Source organism: Arachis hypogaea, chromosome 12 (assembly GCF_003086295.3).
Source record: "Arachis hypogaea cultivar Tifrunner chromosome 12, arahy.Tifrunner.gnm2.J5K5, whole genome shotgun sequence".
NCBI classification, from domain to species: domain Eukaryota; kingdom Viridiplantae; phylum Streptophyta; class Magnoliopsida; order Fabales; family Fabaceae; genus Arachis; species Arachis hypogaea.
The window spans coordinates 43,100,543-43,109,845 of record NC_092047.1 but is presented as its reverse complement, the minus strand read 5'-3'; the positions used below and the strand labels follow the sequence as shown (position 1 = coordinate 43,109,845).

General features: G+C 37.0%; 1 non-coding gene across 1 annotated transcript; it reads left to right on the top strand.

Annotated features, from left to right (window-relative positions):
* Positions 1-2,301: 2,301 nt before the first annotated feature.
* LOC112731231 (small nucleolar RNA R71) lies at positions 2,302-2,409 on the top strand. Its single transcript, XR_003167020.1, has one exon. It is a non-coding gene; the product is annotated as a small nucleolar RNA R71 (small nucleolar RNA).
* Positions 2,410-9,303: the final 6,894 nt, after the last annotated feature.

Below are 9,303 nucleotides of genomic sequence, written 5' to 3'. Positions count from 1 at the left end.
TATGGGATTGTGTGAAAGAGGGGTGAGAAGAAGTGAGTGGAGGTGGGTGGGGATCCTGTGGGGTCCACAGATCCTGAGGTGATCCTGTGGGGTCCACAGATCCTGAGGTGTTCAAGGATTTACAATCTTGCACCAAATTAGGCATGTAAAATGCCCTTGCACATAACTCTGGGCGTTCAGCGCCAGGTTGGTGCTTGTTCTGGGCGTTGAACGCCCATTTGTGGCCCATTTCTGGCGTTGAACGCCAGAACCATGCTTGTTCTGAGCGTTCAGCGCCAGTTCTCTTCCAGGGTGCATTTCTGGCGTTCAAACACCCAGATGCTGCCATTTTTGGCGTTCAGCGCCAGAACCATGCTCTGTTCTGGCGTTGAACGCCCAAAACATGCTTCTTACTGGCGTTTAAACGCCAGTAAGGTCTTCCTCCAGGGTGTGATTTTTCTTCTGCTGTTTTTGATTCCGTTTTCAATTTTTATATTTATTTTGTGACTCCACATGATCATGAACCTATAAAGACATATAACTAAGAAAAATATAGTTAGATAAATAAAAATTGGGTTGCCTCCCAATAAGCGCTTCTTTAATGTCAATAGCTTGACAGTGGGCTCTCATGGAGCCTCACAAATGTGCAGAGCTTTGTTGAAACCTCCCAACACCAAACTTAGAGTTTGGATATGGGGGTTTGACACCAAACTTAGAGTTTGGTTGTGGCCTCCCAATACCAAACTTAGAGTTTGACTGTGGGGGCTTTGGTTGACTCTGCTTTGAGAGAAGCTTTTTCTGCTTCCTCTCTATGGATGCAGAGAGAGATCCTTGAGTTGTAAACACAAGGTTGTCCTCATTTACTTGAAGGATCAATTCTCCTCTGTCCACGTCAATCACAGCTCTTGCTGTGGCTAGGAAAGGTCTTCCTAGGATGATGGATTCATCCTCTTCCTTTCCAGTATCCAGGACTATGAAATCAGCAGGGATGTAAAGGCCTTCAACCTTTACTAACACGTCCTCTACTTGTCCATAAGCCTGTTTTCTTGAATTGTCTGCCATCTCTAATGAGATTTTAGCAGCTTGCACCCTATAGATTCCCAGTTTTTCTATTACAGAGAGGGGCATGAGGTTTATTCCTGAACCAAGGTCACACAGAGCCTTAAAGATCATGGTGCCTATGGTACAAGGTATTATGAACTTTCCAGGATCCTGTCTCTTATGAGGCAATGTCAGTTGATCCAGATCACTTAGTTCAATGGTGAACAAGGGACGTTCATCTTCCCAAGTTTCAATACCGAATAATTTGGCATTCAGCTTCATGATTGCACCAAGAAACTTGGCAGTTTGCTCTTCAGTAACATCCTCATTCTCTTCAGAAGAGGAATACTCATCAGAGCTCATGAAGGGCATAAGGAGGTTTAATGGAATCTCTATGGTCTCTAGTTGAGCCTCAGATTCCTTTGGTTCCTCAGAGGGAAGCTCCTTATTGATCACTGGATGTCCCAGGAGGTCTTCCTCCTTGGGATTCACGTCCTTCTCCTCTCTTGTGGGTTCGGCCATGGTAATTAATTCAATGGCCTTGCACTCTCCTTTTGGATTCTCTTCTGTATTGCTTGGGAGAGTACTAGGAGGGATTTCAGTGATCCTTTTACTCAGCTGGCCTACTTGTGCTTCCAAATTTCTAATGGAAGACCTTGTTTCATTCATGAAACTTACAGTGGCTTTGGATAGATCAGAGACTAAGTTTGCTAAGCTAGATGGATTCTGCTCAGAATTCTCTGTCTGTTGCTGAGTAGATGATGGAAAAGGCTTGCTATTGCTAAACCTGTTTCTTCCACCATTATTAAAGCCTTGTTGAGGCCTTTGATCCTTCCATGAGAGATTTGGATGATTTCTCCATGATGGGTTATAGGTGTTTCTATAAGGTTCACCCATGTAATTTACCTCTGCTATTGCAGGGTTCTCAGGATCATAAGCTTCTTCTTCTGGAGATGCCTCTTGAGTACTGTTGGATGCAGCTTGTATTCCATTCAGATTCTGAGAAATCATATTGACTTGCTGAGTCAATATTTTGTTCTGAGCCAATATGGCATTTAGAGTATCAATTTCAAGAACTCCCTTCTTCTGAGGCGTCCCATTACTCACAAGATTTCTCTCAGAAGTGTACATGAACTGGTTATTAGCAACCATGTCAATGAGTTCTTGAGCTTCTGCAGGCGTTTTCTTTAGGTGAATGGATCCACCTGCAGAAGTATCCAATGACATCTTTGATAGCTCAGATAAACCATCATAGAATATATCCAGGATGGTCCATTCTGAAAGCATGTCAGAAGGACACTTTTTGGTCAGCTGCTTGTATCTTTCCCAAGCTTCATAGAGGAATTCACCTTCTTTCTGTCTGAAGGTTTGAACATCAGCTCTAAGCTTGCTCAGCTTTTGAGGAGGAAAGAACTTGGCTAAGAAAACTGTGACCAGCTTATCCCAAGAGTTTAGGCTGTCTTTGGGTTGAGAGTCCAACCATATTCTAGCTCTGTCTCTTACAGCAAAAGGGAAAAGCATGAGCCTGTAGACTTCAGGATCTACTCCATTAGTCTTAACAGTATCACAGATCTGCAAGAATTCAGTTAAGAACTGAAAGGGATCTTCAGATGGAAGTCCATGGAACTTGCAGTTCTGCTGCATCAGAGAAACTAGCTGAGGTTTCAGCTCAAAATTGTTTGCTCCAATGGTAGGAATGGAGATGCTTCTTCCATGTAAATTGGAATTTGGTGCAGTAAAGTCACCAAGCATTCTCCTTGCATTGTTGTTGGGTTCGGCTGCCATCTCCTTTACTTGTTCAAAATTTTCAATCAAGTTGTCTCTGGATTGTTGTAATTTAGCTTCTCTTAGTTTTCTCTTCAGAGTCCTTTCAGGTTCTGGATCAGCTTCAACAAGAATGCCTTTTTCCTTGTTCCTGCTCATAAGAAAGAGAAGAAAACAAGAAAAGAAGAGGAATCCTCTATGTCACAGTAAAGAGGTTCCTTATTGTTAGTAGAAGAAAAGAAGAAGAGAAAAATCTGAACTCAGAAAGAGAGAGAGAGAGAGAGGGTTCGAATTTTTGGTGGGTGAGGGAGAGATGTTAGTAGATGAATAAATAAATAGAATAAGATGAGAGAGGGAAAATTTTGAAAATAGTTTTTGAAAAAGAGTTAGTGATTTTTGAAAGTTAAGATTTAAAAATTGAAATAATTAGTTAATTAAAAAGAAATTTTGAAAAAGAGGGAGATATTTTCGAAAATTGAAGAGAGAGAGAGAGAGTTAGTTAGGTAGTTTTGAAAAAGATAAGAAACAAACAAAAAGTTAGTTAGTTAGTTGAAACAAATTTTGAAAAGATAAGAAGTTAGGAAGTTAGAAAAGATATTTTGAAATCAAATTTTTGAAAAAGATAAGATAAGAAGATATTTTTTAAAAGATATGATAGAAATTAGTTTTTGAAAAAGATTTGAATTTTAAAATCACAATTAATGACTTGATTCACAAGAAATCATAAGATATGATTCTAGAACTTAAAGTTTGAATCTTTCTTAACAAGTAAGTAACAAACTTGAAATTTTTGAATCAAAACATTAATTGGTATTGTTATTTTTGAAAATTTGATATAAAAATAAGAAAAATATTTTTGAAAAATATTTTTATAATTTTCGAAAATAACTAAGAAAAATGAAAAAGATTTGATTTTTGAAAAAGATGAGATTTTTAAATTGAAAATTTGATTTGACTCATAAAAACAACTAGATTTTAAAAATTTTTGAAAAAGTCAAATCTAATTTTCGAAATTTTAAGAGAAAAAAAAGGAAAGATATTTGTTTGATTTTTGAATTTTTATGATGAGAGAGAAAAACAAGAAAAATGATGCAATGCATGAAAGTTATGGATCAAAACATGTGATGCATGCAAGGATGCTATGAATGTCAAGATGAACACCAAGAACACTTTGAATATCAAGATGAACACCAAGAACATATTTTTGAAAAATTTTTAATGCAAGAAAAACATGCAAGACACCAAACTTAGAATTCTTTAATGCTTAGACACTAAGAATTCAAGAATGCATATGAAAAACAAGAAAAGACACAAAACATGCAAATGCAAAGATCAAACAAGAAGACTTACCAAGAACAACTTGAAGATCATGAAGAACACTATGAATGCATGAGAGTTTTCGAAAAAATGCAAGATGAGTATGCAATTGACACCAAACTTATAACATGACTTAAGACTCAAACAAGAAACACAAAAAATATTTTTGATTTTTATGATTTTATGAATTTTTTTGTATTTTCTTTTAATTTTTTTCGAAAATCATTTTGAAAAAGAAAAATAAGGATTCCAAAATTTTTAATATGAATTCCAGGAATCTTATGCTCTTTAGTCTAAAGCTCCAATCAAAGGGTCAGGCATGGCTTAATAGCCAGCCAAGCTTTAGTATGTAACTCAGACATGACACGCCTAACATGCCCTACAGCCAGCCAGGCTTCAACATGCTTCATGAAACACTAGAATTCATTTAAAAATTCTGAAGAAAAAAATATTTTTGAAAACATTTTTTTATTTTTATTTTTTTCGAAAACAAAGGAGAAATTTTTGAAAGATTTTTGAAAAATTTTTGAAAACAAAACAAAAAGAAAGTTACCCAATCTGAGCAACAAGATGAACCGTCAGTTGTCTAAACTCGAACAATCCCCGGCAACGGTGCCAAAAACTTGGTGCGCAGAAATTGTGATTACACTTTGATTATGTAAAATTCATTGCTCTTTCTTTCCCTGGTGATGGTGCCAAAAACATGATGCCAATACCATGGTTCACAACTTCGCACAACTAACCAGCAAGTGCACTGGGTCGTCCAAGTAATACCTTATGTGAGTAAGGGTCGAATCCCACGGAGATTGTTGGTATGAAGCAAGCTATGGTCACCTTGTAAATCTCAGTCAGGCGGATATCAAATGGTTATGGAGTTTTCGAAATTAATTAATAAAAGAAGGATAGAAATACTTATGTAATTCTTTGGTGAGAATTTCAGATAAGCGTATAGAGATGCATTTGTTCCTCTGAATCTCTGCTTTCCTGCTGTCTTCATCCAATCAGTCTTACTCCTTTCTATGGCTGGCTTTATGCAAGGGCATCACTGTTGTCAGTGGCTACATCCCCTCCTCTTGTGAAAATGGTCCAAGATGCCCTGTCACGGCACGGCTAATCATCTGAGGTTCCCGATCATACTGGAATAGGATTCACCCTCCTTTTGCGTCTGTCACTACGCCCAGCACTCGCGAGTTTGAAGCTCGTCACAGTCATTCAATCATTGAATCCTACTCGGAATACCACAGACAAGGTTTAGACTTTCTGGATTCTCTTGAATGCCGCCATCATTCTAGCTTACACCACGAAGATTCTGATTAAGAGATCTAAGAGATACTCATTCAGTCGAAGGTAGAACGGAAGTGGTTGTCAGGCACGCGTTCATAGGGAATGATGATGATTGTCACGTTCATCACATTCAGGTTGAAGAGCGAATGAATATCTTAGAAGCGGAATAAGTTGAATTGAATAGAAAAACAGTAGTACTTTGCATTAATCTTTGAGGAACAGCAGAGCTCCACACCTTACTCTCTATGGAGTGTAGAAACTCTACCGTTGAAAATACATAAGTGAATAGAGGGTAGGCATGGCCGAGTGGCCAGCCTCCCATGGAGGTCTAGAGATCTAAAAATGATCAAAAGATCTCTAATACAATAGTAAAAAGTCCTATTTATAATAAACTAGCTACTAGGGTTTACAGAAGTAAGTAATTGATGCATAAATCCACTTCCGGGGCCCACTTGGTATGTGCTTGGGCTGAGCTTGAGTGTTGCACGTGTAGAGGTCCTTCTTGGAGTTGAACGCCAGCTTTTGTGCCAGTTTGGGCGTTGAACTCCACTTTGCAGCTTGTTTCTGGCGCTGGACGCCAGAATTGGGCAGAGAGCTGGCGTTGAACGCCAGTTTGCGTCGTCTAAACTTGGGCAAAGTATGGACTATTATATATTGCTGGAAAGCCCTGGATGTCTACTTTCCAATGCAATTGGAAGCGCTCCATTTCGGGTTCGGTAGCTCAAGAAAATTTATTTTGAGTGCAGGGAGGTCAGAATCCAACAGCATCAGCAGTCCTTCTTCAACCTCTGAATCTGATTTTTGCTCAAGTCCCTCAATTTCAGCCAGAAAATACCTGAAATCACAGAAAAAGACACAAACTCATAGTAAAGTCCAGAAATGTGAATTTAACATAAAAACTAATGAAAACATCCCTGAAAGTAACTAGATTCTACTAAAAACATACTAAAAACAATGCCAAAAAGCGTATAAATTATCCGCTCATCAGCCCACCATTTCATTTACCTTTGTTTGCCACTTTGAGCCTTTTTAATCCCAATTTGTTTTTTATATTACCATATCACTAGCCTTAAGCGAAAAAATAATTAATTATCCGATTTGAATCTTTGGTTAGCTTAAGATAGTGTGTGTCAACTAAGTGTGGGGAAATGTGGGAACTTGGGTTGATGAGAATGTGTTGTGTTTTTACTGACAAATATTAGAAATTTGGGTGCTTACTCATGTGAAATCAGAAAAACCATATGCATTGATATATTATGTTATCATTTATGACAAAAAAAAAGAGAAAAGAAAAGAAATAAATGAATAGGGGATAAAATCACCCCAATGCTAAGTTCAATAAAAATATCAATGCACATGTGATGGAATTAAAAATTGATGCATGAGTATGTGAAATATACAAAAGTGATATTTTAGGTAGATAGGCATGATTTTAGAATTATATAGAGTATGTGTGTATTTGTTAGGTGAGAATTTAGGTTAGTCAAATATTTAAAGTATAACTCACTTGGCCATACATGTATCCTCACCCTTACCTTAGCCCCATTACAACCTTAAAAAGCCCTCATGATGTTTGCATTTGTACATTAAATATTTGTTGATTGGTTAGATAAAGAATAAAGTTTTAGAGAGCATGACCAGAGGAGATTAGAGTGAATTAACCCTAGACACTTGAGGGATTAGAGTGCATATACACTTCCAATGAGGGTTCAATGCTTGATTCTGTGTTCCCGGCTTTCATGAGCTATCTTCTTACAAGTTTACTTGTCTCTTATTGTGTGATTTGAATTAGTAGAATCTGATTTATGTTTGTCTTGGAGAATTTGTTTACTTTTAACTAAGTAGGTAGAAGTATTTTTGCATGTAGTTGCATTCATATAGATAGGTCACATTTCATAAATTCCACCATTCCTTTTCACTCTTTTAGTTCTCTTGAGCTTAGTATGAGGATATGCTAATGTTTAAGTGTAAGAAGATTGATAAACCCCATTTTTAGGGTTTATCTTGTGCTTAATTGAGTGGATTTTATCCACTATTCTCACATTTATTCATAGAATTCGCATGTTTTACATTTTCCATCCTAATTTTGTGCTATGATTGAAAACATGCTTCTTTGGCCTTAAATTTGCTATGTTTAATCCTCTCTTATTACCATTCGATGCTGTGATATGTTTGTTAAGTGTTTTCAGGATTTACAGGGCAAGAATGGCTTAGAAGATGGAAAGGAAGCATGCAAAAGTGAGGGAATACAAGAAATTGAAGGAATTGCTAAGCTGTCAAGCCTGACCTCTTCGTACTAAATCGATCATAACATGAGATACAAAGGTTCGAATGAGGCGGTTTTAGTTGCATTGGAAAGCTAACATTCGGGGCTTCAAAATGATATGCAATTTGCCATAGTTGCTATGCAGTTAGGCGACGCGTACGCGTGGATCACACGTACGCGTGACCTTGTGAAAGTTCAGCGACGCGTACGCGTGACAGAGCCACATGCTGCACGTATCAAAAAACGCTGGGGGTGATTTCTGGGCTCCTTTTTGGCCCAGTCCCAAGACTGAAAACACAAAATAGAGGCTGCAGAGTGGAGGAATCATTCATACAACAATTCATTCACATAATTTTAGGTTTTAGATGTAGTTTTCTAGAGAGCCTCTCTCTAGGTTTTAGGGTTCTTAGTTTTATTCCTTTTCAATTTCTGAATTCTATCTTATTTCAATTTAGTTTCTCTTCTACTTTTAATTGTTCTAGCTTTCTAGTTTATTTATTCCCCTGTTAATTACTTTATGTTGCTATTTTAGTTTATGAATTCTCATGTTAGATTTAATTTTCTATTTAATGCAATTTGAGGTATTTCATAATTATTGTTCCTTTCTTAGTTTGTTATTATTGATGTTTGCAATTGGTTATTTAGATTTAATATTCTCTTCTTACTTTTCTATGCTTTTATTTTATGCCTTCCAAGTGTTTGATAAAATGCTTGGGAGGATTTTAAATTAGATTTTTGCACTCTTGGCTTTGGTTTGAGTAATTGGAGACTCTTGAGTTATCAAACTCCTTTGTTGATTGATAATTGAAAGTTGCTAGTTGAATTGAATTCCACTAACTCTAGTCTTTCCTTAGGAGTTGACTAGGACTTGAGGAATCAAATTGATTTATCCACTTGACTTTCCTTTATAGCTAGAGGTTGACTAAGTGGGAGCAATGGACAATTGATGTCACAATTGAGGAAGATAATGAGGATAGGACTTCTAGTTCTCATACCTTGCCAAGAGCTTTCTTAGCTATTAGTTTACTTTCTTGTCATTTACTTTTCTTGTTCCTCATTTCAAAAACCCAAAAAGATATAATCTCATAACCAATTGTAAGTAACATACCTCCCTGCAATTCCTTGAGAGATGACCCGAGGTTTAATACTTTGGTTAATTTTATTGGGTTTGCTTAAGTGACAAACGAATTAAATTTGATTGAGGTTTAATTGTCGGTTTGGATCTATACTTACAACGCGCTTATCTTTGTGAATTCTTTACCGATAATTTTTCCACCATCAATAAGCATCTTCCATGTCCACTTCTTGACAAGGTTAGACATTCAATCGCTTGCTCACCAACCTATTCTAACTCTTCTCCATCCTTCATGTCACAACTCGGAGGTAATGTAAAACCTATCTCAACATCAACCTCAATTTCAATGGGAGAAGACTCCTCAAACTCAAAAAGATTATGTGTTGGTGTGGAATCATCATCAAGATGCGGATTTGTTGCTTGCTTACCTTCTTCCAATTTTTCGTCATTCACCATATGCTTTGGAGATTGTGCACCCTCCTTAACATTGCTTTCAAGCTGAATGAAAGAAGGTTCAATAGGATCATCGAAGGAATTTGTTAGTGTGGACAAGAACTCATCAATAATTGAATCCAAT